This window comes from Rhipicephalus microplus, unplaced genomic scaffold (assembly GCF_043290135.1).
Source record: "Rhipicephalus microplus isolate Deutch F79 unplaced genomic scaffold, USDA_Rmic scaffold_460, whole genome shotgun sequence".
NCBI classification, from domain to species: Eukaryota; Metazoa; Arthropoda; class Arachnida; order Ixodida; family Ixodidae; genus Rhipicephalus; species Rhipicephalus microplus.
Window position 1 is genome coordinate 1 of NW_027465023.1, and position 12,500 is coordinate 12,500.

Sequence of the window (12,500 nt, forward strand, 5' to 3'; positions counted from 1 at the left end):
ACCGTGTCGAAAGCCCAAACACCGCCGAGGCCAGTCGCCGCCGCCGCAAGGGCAGCCACGCAGCCTGGCGAGAGGCATCGTCTCGTGTAGCGTCGCCCCCGCCCCAACTGGAGTGGCCCAGTTTTTTGAACGGGACGGGAACTGCGAAGCACTTAGACCGACGGCGGACTACGACGAGAACGCCTTAAGCTTCGCCAACGTTTCGCCAACTCGTGCGGGAGACTTTTTCCGCTTCGCGGCAAGTCGTCGCGCCGTGCTCTCCGCATCAACCGCGTACGCAGCGAACCGCAAACGTCGGGCGCAGCCTCCTCACCTCCCTGCGCTTTGCGCGCGAACGTTCCCTGTTCGCGCGGCAAAGCCTGGAGGAGGCACGGCCCCGCAGCGTGTTCGAGCGCCCGGTCTACGGGACACCCTGCTTACTTCGAGGGCAACAAGCGCAACGCAAGGCTGCGATCTCGCGCACTTTGCGCACGGCTGGAGAAGCTTTGCTGGCCGGCTTTCGCTCCTCGTGTTTACCGTGCGTTAAAGTTGCGCGTCCGTGGCTCTCGCAGCTCTTGCGCGCCCGGTCGCAGAGAGGAGTACGCAACCTCGACCGCACTTTCCCTGCAGGCTTCCTTCCGACTCGAAGTCCTGCGGCGGTCTCAACGAGGTGCCACATCCTCAATGCAGTCGGTCGCCCCCGTTTCGGTTGGGCTCTGGCACGACGGTCGCCACCGTCTCGCCCTTGAGTGGCCGCTGTTGGCGCTCGCTGTGAGGTGTTCAGCGTGCTGTCCGTGTTGCCGACGCGGTCAAAACGAGTCGACGGCTCACGTTCCCTTGTGCGCCGAAGGCTCTCTTGATATGTGATCCGACCCTCAGACAGACGAAGCCAAGGGAAGACCCAAGGCCGCAATGTGCGTTCAAAGAATCAGTGCTCAGTGTGTCCTGCAATTCACACCAAGTCTCGCAGCTGGCTGCGTTCTTCATCGACCCGAGAACCGAGTGATCCACCGCTTAGAGTCGTGAAAAAGTGTTTGTTCAATTCCGTACAGTCAAAACCAAACGTTTCTGGCACTCGGCCAAACAGTGGCCAAGAAGGGCGCTTTTCAGCGCACGCTTGGACTCCAAAACTCTGCCGCGCCTTTTTCGGCTGCCGCAAATCGAGCAAACGGTGTGTTTCGGACGGCGTTTCGCTTCCGCTACTTGCGAGTGCTTTCGTGGTCCACCCCTCTATAAATACTCGGGAGGCGTCGAAGCCGGTTCTCCAAGCCGGACCCGTAGGTATCGTTGTGTGCTCGCTCTCATTGGCCCGCCTAACCAGAAAATGCCTGCGGTACACCCATTTGGATAAGAGTGCACGCAGATGCGGGCCTCGACGGCTACACATTTCCTCGGGCGGCCGCCTCCCGGCCTCCGTGGAGCGCGGGATGCACGGTCCCATCGACAAGCCTCTCCCGTTTTTACCGTGGCGTCGCGGTTCACCACGGCGGGCGGGTCGGTCTCCTCCGCATAAAAAGGGGGACCCCCGCTTTTTGTTCCACGAAATCGCACAAGCTTTTTTCGCATCCACGGTTTGCCACCGCACACCAAAATGCCGATCCGGCTGCCTACTTTAGCCAACAGGTGGAGCCAGGCGCGCCGTACTTGCGCGGCACTTCCCACGTCCACCGAAGTCGGTGCCAAGGACCACTTTCGGCGCCGGAGCCGCGTACGAGCCTACTCGAGGCGGAAGAACGAAGCCAGCAAGGGCCTGGCCGCAAGTGCGTTCAATTGTCGGGACGTCCAAGTCCCTCGTTCTTCCGTGCTTCCTCTTTCGGCAAGTCGTTGCGGCACCTTCCCAAAGCGCGCAGACCCGCTAATCGCGACGAGCGCGACGTGGCCGTGCCGCCTTTCCCTCGGCAGCAAGCAAAACGCCTGGCAACGTCGACGCTCCCCTAACCGCGATCTCGCACCGTGTTTCGTGTGGCGAATTCAAAAGCCGGCCGGCGCTGCTGCAACCATTACGGTCGGTACGCATACGCCGCGGAGGGCGGGACGGTCATCGGAGCGTGCGGTTCCTCCATCGAGTACTGCGCACCTCGGCCGTCGCATCGCCGTGCCATGACCGGCCGCGCGTCAACGCGAACCGGTGCCAGCGAGATCCCTCGCCTGCAAGAACCGACCGGCAGCCTCCGTCACCCGAGGACGCGGAGGCGCTTGCCGCGGACGGCGGGACGGTATGCACTGGTGCACAGCGGACCCGTCACATCGCCAGTTCCTTGACCGACCGCCGACGCTTGTGCCGTTCCTCTCGTACTTGGCAGTCGCCGCGCGATTGTCGGGTCTCGTTCTTGCACGCTCGAACGGTCGGGAGGGCACTCGGCTGGCGTTTCGGGAACGCGCAGCCTCGCCTTCTACCGACGTAACCACGACTCGCCGTTCGCGCTCCGCCGCTCCTGTTTACAGTACTAGGCGGTCCCGCAGCGGTCGGGTCGCGCATTTCGAGCGCTTCGAGCCACGGTGCAGTGGCGGGTCGAAAGCCGACCTATGAGTGCGTTGCGCCGTTTGTACCCGCGTCCGCCACCTGGCCGACCGTCCAAGGTCGCGGTGTTGGCGTCCGCTGGGCGCAACAATTTGTCACGGGGTGCCGCTCCACATTCAGGCAGCCCCGTGGGGAAAAGCCGACCCCGCGTCCAAACGGGGTCAGCGGCAGAAAGTGTCGGGCGCAGACGCAGCTGAGGCGCTCACCCTTCACAATCCGTTAATGATCCTTCCGCAGGTTCACCTACGGAAACCTTGTTACGACTTTTACTTCCTCTAAATGATCAAGTTTGGTCATCTTTCCAACAGACCGGCGCAACCGAAAGGCCGCGCCGGACATCGGTCCGAAGACCTCACTAAATCATTCAATCGGTAGTAGCGACGGGCGGTGTGTACAAAGGGCAGGGACGTAATCAACGCGAGCTTATGACTCGCGCTTACTGGGAATTCCTCGTTCAAGGGGAACAATTGCAAGCCCCTATCCCAATCACGAAAGAAGTTCCACGGGTTACCCAGTCTTTTCAGACAGGGATAAAGACACGCTGCTTCCTTCAGTGTAGCGCGCGTGCGGCCCCGGACATCTAAGGGCATCACAGACCTGTTATTGCTCTGTTTCGTGCGGCTAGGAGCCGCTTGTCCCTCTAAGAAGGTTGTAAGGTGCTGGGAACCCCGCACCTATTTAATAGGCTAGAGTCTCGTTCGTTATCGGAATTAACCAGACAAATCGCTCCACCAACTAAGAACGGCCATGCACCACCATCCACCGAATCAAGAAAGAGCTCTCAATCTGTCAATCCTCCCAGTGTCCGGGCCGGGTAAGTTTTCCCGTGTTGAGTCAAATTAAGCCGCAGGCTCCACTCCTGGTGGTGCCCTTCCGTCAATTCCTTTAAGTTTCAGCTTTGCAACCATACTTCCCCCGGAACCCAAATACTTTGGTTTCCCGGAAGCTGCCCGCCGAGTCATTTGAGTAACTCAGGCGGATCGCTGGTTGGCATCGTTTATGGTCAGAACTAGGGCGGTATCTGATCGCCTTCGAACCTCTGACTTTCGTTCTTGATCAATGAAAACATTCTTGGCAAATGCTTTCGCAGTAGTTCGTCTTGCGACGGTCCAAGAATTTCACCTCTAGCGCCGCAATACGAATGCCCCCGTCCGTCCCTCTTAATCATTACCTCGTATTCCAAAAACCAACAGAACAGAAACGAGGTCTTGTTCTATTATTCCATGCAAGTTTATTCAGGCGACTCGCCTGCGTTGAGCACTCTAATTTTTTCAAAGTAAAAGCACCGGCCATCTCGAGGCACACAATGAAGTGCACCAAGAAAGAACCGGCATGATGTTCAGTCCGAGCCGTCGCATCGGGTAGATGCACTACTCGTCTGGAACTGAGATCCAACTACGAGCTTTTTAACCGCAGCAGCTTTAGTATACGCTATTGGAGCTGGAATTACCGCGGCTGCTGGCACCAGACTTGCCCTCCAATTGATCCTCGTTAAAGGATTTAGAGTGTACTCATTTCAATTACGGGGCCTCAAAAGAGTCCCGTATTGTTATTTTTCGTCACTACCTCCCCGTGCCGGGAGTGGGTAATTTGCGCGCCTGCTGCCTTCCTTGGATGTGGTAGCCGTTTCTCAGGCTCCCTCTCCGGAATCGAACCCTGATTCTCCGTTACCCGTAACAACCATGGTAAGCAAGTAACCTACCATCGAAAGTTGATAAGGCAGACACTTGAAAGAAACGTCGCCGGCTCGTGGCCATGCGATCAGCACAAAGTTATCCAGAGTCACCACACAATACGGGCCGAAACCCGATCGATCTTGGTCTAATAAAAGCACCCGTTACCCAAAGGGCTCCAGGCTCACTGCATGTATTAGCTCTAGAATTGCCACAGTTATCCAAGTAGGAAGAAACGATCTAAGGAACCATAACTGATTTAATGAGCCATTCGCGGTTTCGCCTTATTTCGGCATGTACTTAGACATGCATGGCTTAATCTTTGAGACAAGCATATGATTACTGGCAGGATCAACCAGGTAATCGTTCGACTGCGCGTCCGTCCTCGCCCTCGGCGGGCCGGACGCAGTCTGTGTGCGGCGGAGGCCACCTTCAGGCGCCCCAACACGCTTATTTTGCACTCCGAGATGACGGCGTTCGAGCTCGCTACGGCACAACCTTCCCGAAAGACGAGTGGGAGCCGTGCGGCAAGAAGCACGTTCATGCTCGCTCTTTTTCGTTGCATCGACTCGGTCGCGCCGTGCGGGTTGCCCAAGCCCGCTGCACTGTCGGTGGACCGGCCGGAACTAGCAACGGAGCCGAGACTGCAAAGCCGCCAGACGACGGGTCACGCCCGCGTCTTCGGCGCTTTCGCATCTGAATCGCCCGAGGACGACACGGAACACACCTCGATATCGTGGTAAAACGGCACCGTCCGACAACCAGCCCCTAACGCATCAAGCGGATGAGGCTGCAGACGACTGCCGTGGATTCCCCTGGAGCAGACCCGAGGACACGCTTGACGAGGCCGAAGCCCGCCGCATATCAGACACCCGGTCGCTTTCGCGTACGCCGCTCACGAGAACCCCCACATAATAGCAGCGATAAGTACCCAGACCTCCTTGGGCCCTAATACGAGCGTACTCGAGAAAATTTCACCGCGGGTGTGCCCCGAAACGTGTGGCATGTTGAGCGTGCCACAAGTCTACGTCGCTCTCAAACCCGCCGAGGTCGTAGAATTTGCGACCCTACTCACGAAATTCCCACCGAGGATACGGCCGCAAACGTACCGCACCTTGGGTAGGCCACGAGTTTGTGCAACACTACGCTGACGGCACAGCACCGAGGTCGTGCGCGCACGCACGGGAAAATTCCGCCGCGGTTTCTGCCGAAAACGTGAGGCACCACGACTCTCCGCAAGTTCGCGTCGACTGCGAAAGACCGAAGTCGTGAACGACGTGTCCGCTACTCGCCGCCGACACGCTGGACACCAAACGTACAACGACTCGACGGCGTCGTAGAGGCCCACGACGCGGTTTTCCTTAACGACGTCTCGGCGTGGCACCGACAGGTTAGAACGGCCGACCAACGTTCCCTGTCCGCCGTTCGGCTCAGTCGAAGGGCTCGGCGACTTCGGCAACGCTGCGAAGCCGCACGGTGACGCACGCCATGTCCCCATTTTTTTTTTTCTTTCTGCGTCTGCCGGGGTGCCCCTATAATAGCAGCGATAAGCACCCAGACCGCCGTGGGTCGCTCGCCCCGGCTGACGTGGTTTTTCGTACTCCTGCGGCGGTCGCCGTCAAGCACGTCCAAATACGCTACTTTCGTGGGCGCATTCACGCTCTTTCGCTTCGCCGGAGTGCCAGCACTCACTCTGCCAAAAACGGCGAACATCCGAGCGGCGGTTCCCACTTTTGCGTCGGCGTCGCAAACCCCGCCCCGGCAGACGAGGTTTGCCGTACTCGTGCGACGGTGGCCGGCGGGCACGTCGAAAGACGCCGATATCGTGCGCGAATTGGCGCACCTTGGCTTCACCGGAGTGCCGCCACTGACTCCTCCAAAAACGGCGAAGATCCGAGCGGCGCTTCCCACTTTCGCATCGGCGTCCCGAACTCCGCCCCGGCTGACGCGGTTTACCGTACTCGTGCGACGGTCGCCGGCGAGCACGTGGAAAGACGCCGATATCGTGCCCGAATCGGCTCCGTTCGGCTTCGCCGGAGTGCCAGCACTGGCTCGGCGAAAGACGACGAACATCCGAGCGACGGTTCTCACTATTGCGTACGCGTCGCAAACCCCGCCCCGGCAGACGCACTTTGCCGTACTCGTGCGACGGTCGCCGGCGAGCACGTAGAAAGACGCCGATATCGTGCCGGAATCGGCCCCGTTTGGCTTCGCCGGAGTGCCAGCACTCACTCGGCCACAAACGGCGAACATCCGAGCGGCGGTTCCCACTTAGCCGTCGGCGTCCCGAACTCCGCCCCGGCAGACGCGGTTGCCGAGCTCGTGCGACTAGCGACCGCGAAGCCGTCTCGCGACGCCGCTTTCGTGCGCGGCTCCCACTGCGACCTGGGTCACCCGAGGTCGACGAGCAAAAAAGAATGTCGAAAAAAATTTTTTTTTTTTTTTGCGTCTGCCGGGGTGCCCCTATAATAGCAGCGATAAGCACCCAGACCGCCATGGGTCGCTCGCCCCGGCTGACGTGGTTTTTCGTTTTCCTGCGGTGGTCGTCGTCAAGCACGTCCAAACACGCCACTTTCGTGGGCGCATTCGCGCTCTTTCGCTTCGCCGGAGTGCCAGCACTCACTCTGCCAAAAACGGCGAACATCCGAGCGGCGGTTCCCACTTTTGCGTCGGCGTCGCAAACCCCGCCCCGGCAGACGAGGTTTGCCGTACTCGTGCGACGGTGGCCGGCGGGCACGTCGAAAGACGCCGATATCGTGCGCGAATTGGCGCACCTTGGCTTCACCGGAGTGCCGCCACTGACTCCTCCAAAAACGGCGAAGATCCGAGCGGCGCTTCCCACTTTCGCATCGGCGTCCCGAACTCCGCCCCGGCTGACGCGGTTTACCGTACTCGTGCGACGGTCGCCGGCGAGCACGTGGAAAGACGCCGATATCGTGCCCGAATCGGCTCCGTTCGGCTTCGCCGGATTGCCAGCACTGGCTCGGCGAAAGACGACGAACATCCGAGCGACGGTTCTCACTATTGCGTACGCGTCGCAAACCCCGCCCCGGCAGACGCACTTTGCCGTACTCGTGCGACGGTCGCCGGCGAGCACGTAGAAAGACGCCGATATCGTGCCGGAATCGGCCCCGTTTGGCTTCGCCGGAGTGCCAGCACTCACTCGGCCACAAACGGCGAACATCCGAGCGGCGGTTCCCACTTAGCCGTCGGCGTCCCGAACTCCGCCCCGGCAGACGCGGTTGCCGAGCTCGTGCGACTAGCGACCGCGAAGCCGTCTCGCGACGCCGCTTTCGTGCGCGGCTCCCACTGCGACCTGGGTCACCCGAGGTCGACGAGCAAAAAAGAATGTCGAAAAAAATTTTTTTTTTTTTTTGCGTCTGCCGGGGTGCCCCTATAATAGCAGCGATAAGCACCCAGACCGCCATGGGTCGCTCGCCCCGGCTGACGTGGTTTTTCGTTTTCCTGCGGTGGTCGTCGTCAAGCACGTCCAAACACGCCACTTTCGTGGGCGCATTCGCGCTCTTTCGCTTCGCCGGAGTGCCAGCACTCACTCTGCCAAAAACGGCGAACATCCTAGTGGCGGTTCCCACTTTTGCGTCGGCGTCGCCAACCCCGCCCCGGCATACGCGGTTTGCCGTACTCGTGCGGCGGTGGCCGGCGGGCACGTCGAAAGACACCGATATCGTGCGCGAGTCGATGCTTCTTGGTCTCGCAGGAGGGCCGCCACTCACTCCTGCAAAAACGGCGAAGATCCGAGCGGCGCTTCCCACTTTTTCGTCGGCGTCGCAAACCTCGCCCCGGCAGACGCGCTTTGCCGTACTCGTGCGACGGTCGCCGGCGAGCACGTCGAAATACGCCGATATCGTGCCCGAATCGGCCCCGTTTCGCTTCGCCGGAGTGCCAGCACTCGCTCGGCCAAAGACGACGAACATCCGAGCGACGGTTCCCACTATTGCGTACGCGTCGCGAACCCCGCCCCGGCAGACGCGGTTTGCCGTACTCGTGCGGCGGTGGCCGGCGGGCACGTCGAAAGACGCCGATATCGTGCACGAATTGGCGCTCCTTGGCTTCACCGGAGTGCCAGCACTCACTCGGCCAAAAACGGCGAACATCCGAGCAGCGGTACCCACTTAGCCGTCGGCATCCCGAACTCCGCGCCGGCTGACGCGGTTGCCGAGCTCGTGCGACTAGCGACCGCGAACGCGTCTCGCGACGCCGCTTTCGTGCGCGGCTCCCATTGCGACCTGGGTTACCCGAGCTCGACCAGCAAAAAAGAAGGTCGAAAATTTTTTTTTTTTTTTCTGCGTCTGCCGGGGTGCCCCTATAATAGCAGCGATAAGCACCCAGACCGCCGTGTGTCGCTCGCCCCGGCTGACGTGGTTTTTCGTACTCCTGCAGCGGTCGCCATCACGCACGTCCAAATACGCCACTTTCGTGGGCGCATTCGCGCTCTTTCGCGTCGCCGGAGTGCCAGCACTCACTCTGCCAAAAACGGCCAACATCCGAGCGGCGGTTCCCACTTTTGCGTCGGCGTCGTAAACCCCGCCCCGGCAGACGCGGTTTGCCCTACTCGTGCGACGGTCGCCGGCGAGCGCGTCGAAAGACGCCGATATCGTGCGCTAATTGGCGCTCCTTGGCTTCTCCGGAGTGCCGCCACTCACTCCTCCAAAAACGGCGAAGATCCGAGCGGCGTTCTCCACTTTCGCATCGGCGTCCCGAACTCCGCCCGGGCTGACGCGGTTTACCGTACTCGTGCGACGGTCGCCGGCGGGCACGTCGAAAGACGCCGATATCGTGCCGTAATCGGCCCCGTTTGGCTTCGCCCGTGTGCCAGCACTCACTCGGCCAAAAACGGCGAACATCCGAGCAGCGTTTCCCACTTTCGCATCGGCGTCCCGAAGCCCGCCCCGGCAGACGCGGTTTGCCCTACTCGAGCGACGGTCGCCGGCGATCACGTCGAAAGGCGCCGAATTCGTGCACGAATCGATGCTTCTTGGTCTCGCAGGAGGGCCGCCACTCACTCCTGCAAAAACGGCGAAGATCCGAGTTGCGCTTCCCACTTTTTCGTCGGCGTCCCGAACTACGCCCCGGCTGACGCGGTTTACCGTACTCGTGCGACGGTCGCCGGCGGGCACTTCAAAATACGCCGATTTCGTGGGCGCATTCACGCTGTTTCGCTTCCCCGGAGTGCCAACACTCACTCTGCCGAAAGCGGCGATCATCCGAGCGGCGGTTCCCACTTTTGCGTCGGCTTCGCAAACGGCGCCCCGGCAGACGCGCTCGTGCGACGTACTCGTGCGACGGTCGCCGGCGAGCACGTCGAAAGACGCCGATATCGTGCTCGAATCGACCCCGTTTCGCTTCGCCGGAGTGCTGCCAGTCACGGCGCAGAAAACGGCGAACAAGTGTTTTTTTTTTTTTTTTTCCTAGAATTTGTGTTATAGAAGGCACATTTGATATCGGACGATAATTTTCAACTTTATCACGCGCACCGATTTTCGTGTAGAGGTTTGCAAGTTTATGGGAATTTCTCCACTTGGAATAATGCGATTTAGTAGTACTACGAGAACTTCATGGATGTACTCAAGGGTACGGGGCAAGTCAGTTACGTCAACACCTGCAGATTTTTTACACTTCAAACTGAAAATTGTTGGTTGTGAGTCCTCGTGTGATATTAAAGGCCGATTCGCTAACACATAGAACAAAGAAAGAAAGGAAGAAAAAACGCCCGCGCTCGCTCAAGAAACCTGGGTTCGCAACAAGTGGCAACAACAAGCAACCGAGCGAGTGCGCCAAAACCCGTGGCGGCCGAACAAACGCGAAGTCCCAACCGCGTCAGCCGGGGCGGCACGGGACAGGAAAAATCACTTCAGCCGGGGCGGCGGGGCACCGAATAAACCTCGTCACCTCGTCGCAGGATAAAAGAGGAAACAAAAAGTCTAAACAGCGTCTGCTGGAGCGAATGCGTAATAAAACAACAACAACAACAAAAAAAAAAAACACCCGCGCTCAAGAAGTCTGCAATCACCACAAAAGGCGACTGTGACCGAGCAGCGTCAGCCGGGGCCGTGCGGAAACGGAAAAACCGCGACTACCGGGGCGTCGAGGCACCGAAAAATCCACTTCAGCCGCGGCGAAAAAAAAAACAAAAAGAAAGACGGAGGGGGGGGGGGGAACCACGTCTGCCGGGGCGAAGGAAAAAAAAAAACGCGTCTGCCGGGGCGAGCCCGGGTGCGGCACCACCGGGAAAACTGTGGCAAACAGACATGGCGATCGAGTGAGTGGGCCGCCAGCCAGGCTCAGCCAAAAAGTGCAAAGTCCGAACTGCGTCAGCCGGGGCGGCAAAAACCACGTCAGCCGGGGCGGCGCAAAAAACCGCGTCTGCCGGGGCGGCACGAAACCGCGTCAGCCGGGGCGGCGCGAAAACTGCGTCAGCCGGGGCGAAAGAAAAAAAAAAAAACGCGTCTGCCGGGGCGAGCCCGGGTGCGGCACCACCGGGAAAACTGTGGCAAACAGACATGGCGATCGAGTGAGTGGGCCGCCAGCCAGGCACAGCCGAAAAGTGCAAAGTCCGAACCGTGTCAGCCGGGGCGGCAAAAAACCGCGTCAGCCGGGGCGGCGCAAAAAACCGCGTCTGCCGGGGCGGCACGAAACCGCGTCAGCCGGGGCGGCGCGAAAACTGCGTCAGCCGGGGCGAGCCCGGGTGCGGCACCACCGGGAAAACTGTGGCAAACAGACATGGCGATCGAGTGAGTGGGCCGCCAGCCAGGCTCAGCCAAAAAGTGCCAAGTCCGAACTGCGTCAGCCGGGGCGGCAAAAAACCGCGTCAGCCGGGGCGGCGCAAAAAACCGCGTCTGCCGGGGCGGCGCGAAAACCGCGTCTGCCGGGGCGGCGCGAAAACTGCGTCAGCCGGGGCGAAAGAAAAAAAAAACGCGTCTGCCGGGGCGAGCCCGGGTGCGGCACCACCGGGAAAACTGTGGCAAACAGACATGGCGATCGAGTGAGTGGGCCGCCAGCAAGGCTCAGCCAAAAAGTGCTAAGTCCGAACTGCGTCAGCTGGGGCGGCAAAAAACCGCGTCTGCCGGGGCGGCACGAAACCGCGTCAGCCGGGGCGGCGCGAAAACCGCGTCTGCCGGGGCGGCACGAAACCGCGTCAGCCGGGGCGGCGCGAAAACTGCGTCAGCCGGGGCGAGCCCGGGTGCGGCACCACCGGGAAAACTGTGGCAAACAGACATGGCGATCGAGTGAGTGGGCCGCCAGCCAGGCACAGCCGAAAAGTGCTAAGTCCGAACTGCGTCAGCCGGGGCGGCAAAAACCGCGTCAGCCGGGGCGGCGCGAAAACCGCGTCTGCCGGGGCGGCACGAAACCGCGTCAGCCGGGGCGGCGCGAAAACTGCGTCAGCCGGGGCGAGCCCGGGTGCGGCACCACCGGGAAAACTGTGGCTAACAGACATGGCGATCGAGTGAGTGGGCCACCAGCCAGGCTCAGCCAAAAAGTGCTAAGTCCGAACTGCGTCAGCCGGGGCGGCAAAAACCGCGTCAGCCGGGGCGGCGCAAAAAACCGCGTCTGCCGGGGCGGCACGAAACCGCGTCAGCCGGGGCGGCGCGAAAACTGCGTCAGCCGGGGCGAAAGAAAAAAAAAAAAACGCGTCTGCCGGGGCGAGCCCGGGTGCGGCACCACCGGGAAAACTGTGGCAAACAGACATGGCGATCGAGTGAGTGGGCCGCCAGCCAGGCACAGCCGAAAAGTGCCAAGTCCGAACTGCGTCAGCCGGGGCGGCAAAAAACCGCGTCAGCCGGGGCGGCGCAAAAAACCGCGTCTGCCGGGGCGGCACGAAACCGCGTCAGCCGGGGCGGCGCGAAAACTGCGTCAGCCGGGGCGAGCCCGGGTGCGGCACCACCGGGAAAACTGTGGCAAACAGACATGGCGATCGAGTGAGTGGGCCGCCAGCCAGGCTCAGCCAAAAAGTGCCAAGTCCGAACTGCGTCAGCCGGGGCGGCGCAAAAAACCGCGTCTGCCGGGGCGGCGCGAAAACCGCGTCTGCCGGGGCGGCGCGAAAACTGCGTCAGCCGGGGCGAAAGAAAAAAAAAACGCGTCTGCCGGGGCGAGCCCGGGTGCGGCACCACCGGGAAAACTGTGGCAAACAGACATGGCGATCGAGTGAGTGGGCCGCCAGCAAGGCTCAGCCAAAAAGTGCCAAGTCCGAACTGCGTCAGCCGGGGCGGCAAAAAACCGCGTCTGCCGGGGCGGCACGAAACCGCGTCAGCCGGGGCGGCGCGAAAACCGCGTCTGCCGGGGCGGCACGAAACCGCGTCAGCCGGGGC

The 12,500-nt window shown here is 60.9% G+C and overlaps 2 non-coding genes across 2 annotated transcripts; both read right to left on the reverse strand.

The window, feature by feature from the left end:
- Nucleotides 1-848: 848 nt before the first annotated feature.
- Nucleotides 849-1,001, reverse strand: LOC142794577 (5.8S ribosomal RNA). Its single transcript, XR_012892460.1, has one exon. It is a non-coding gene; the product is annotated as a 5.8S ribosomal RNA (ribosomal RNA).
- Nucleotides 1,002-2,720: 1,719 nt separating this feature from the next.
- LOC142794587 (small subunit ribosomal RNA) lies at nucleotides 2,721-4,535 on the reverse strand. The gene has a single exon (XR_012892467.1). It is a non-coding gene; the product is annotated as a small subunit ribosomal RNA (ribosomal RNA).
- Nucleotides 4,536-12,500: the final 7,965 nt, after the last annotated feature.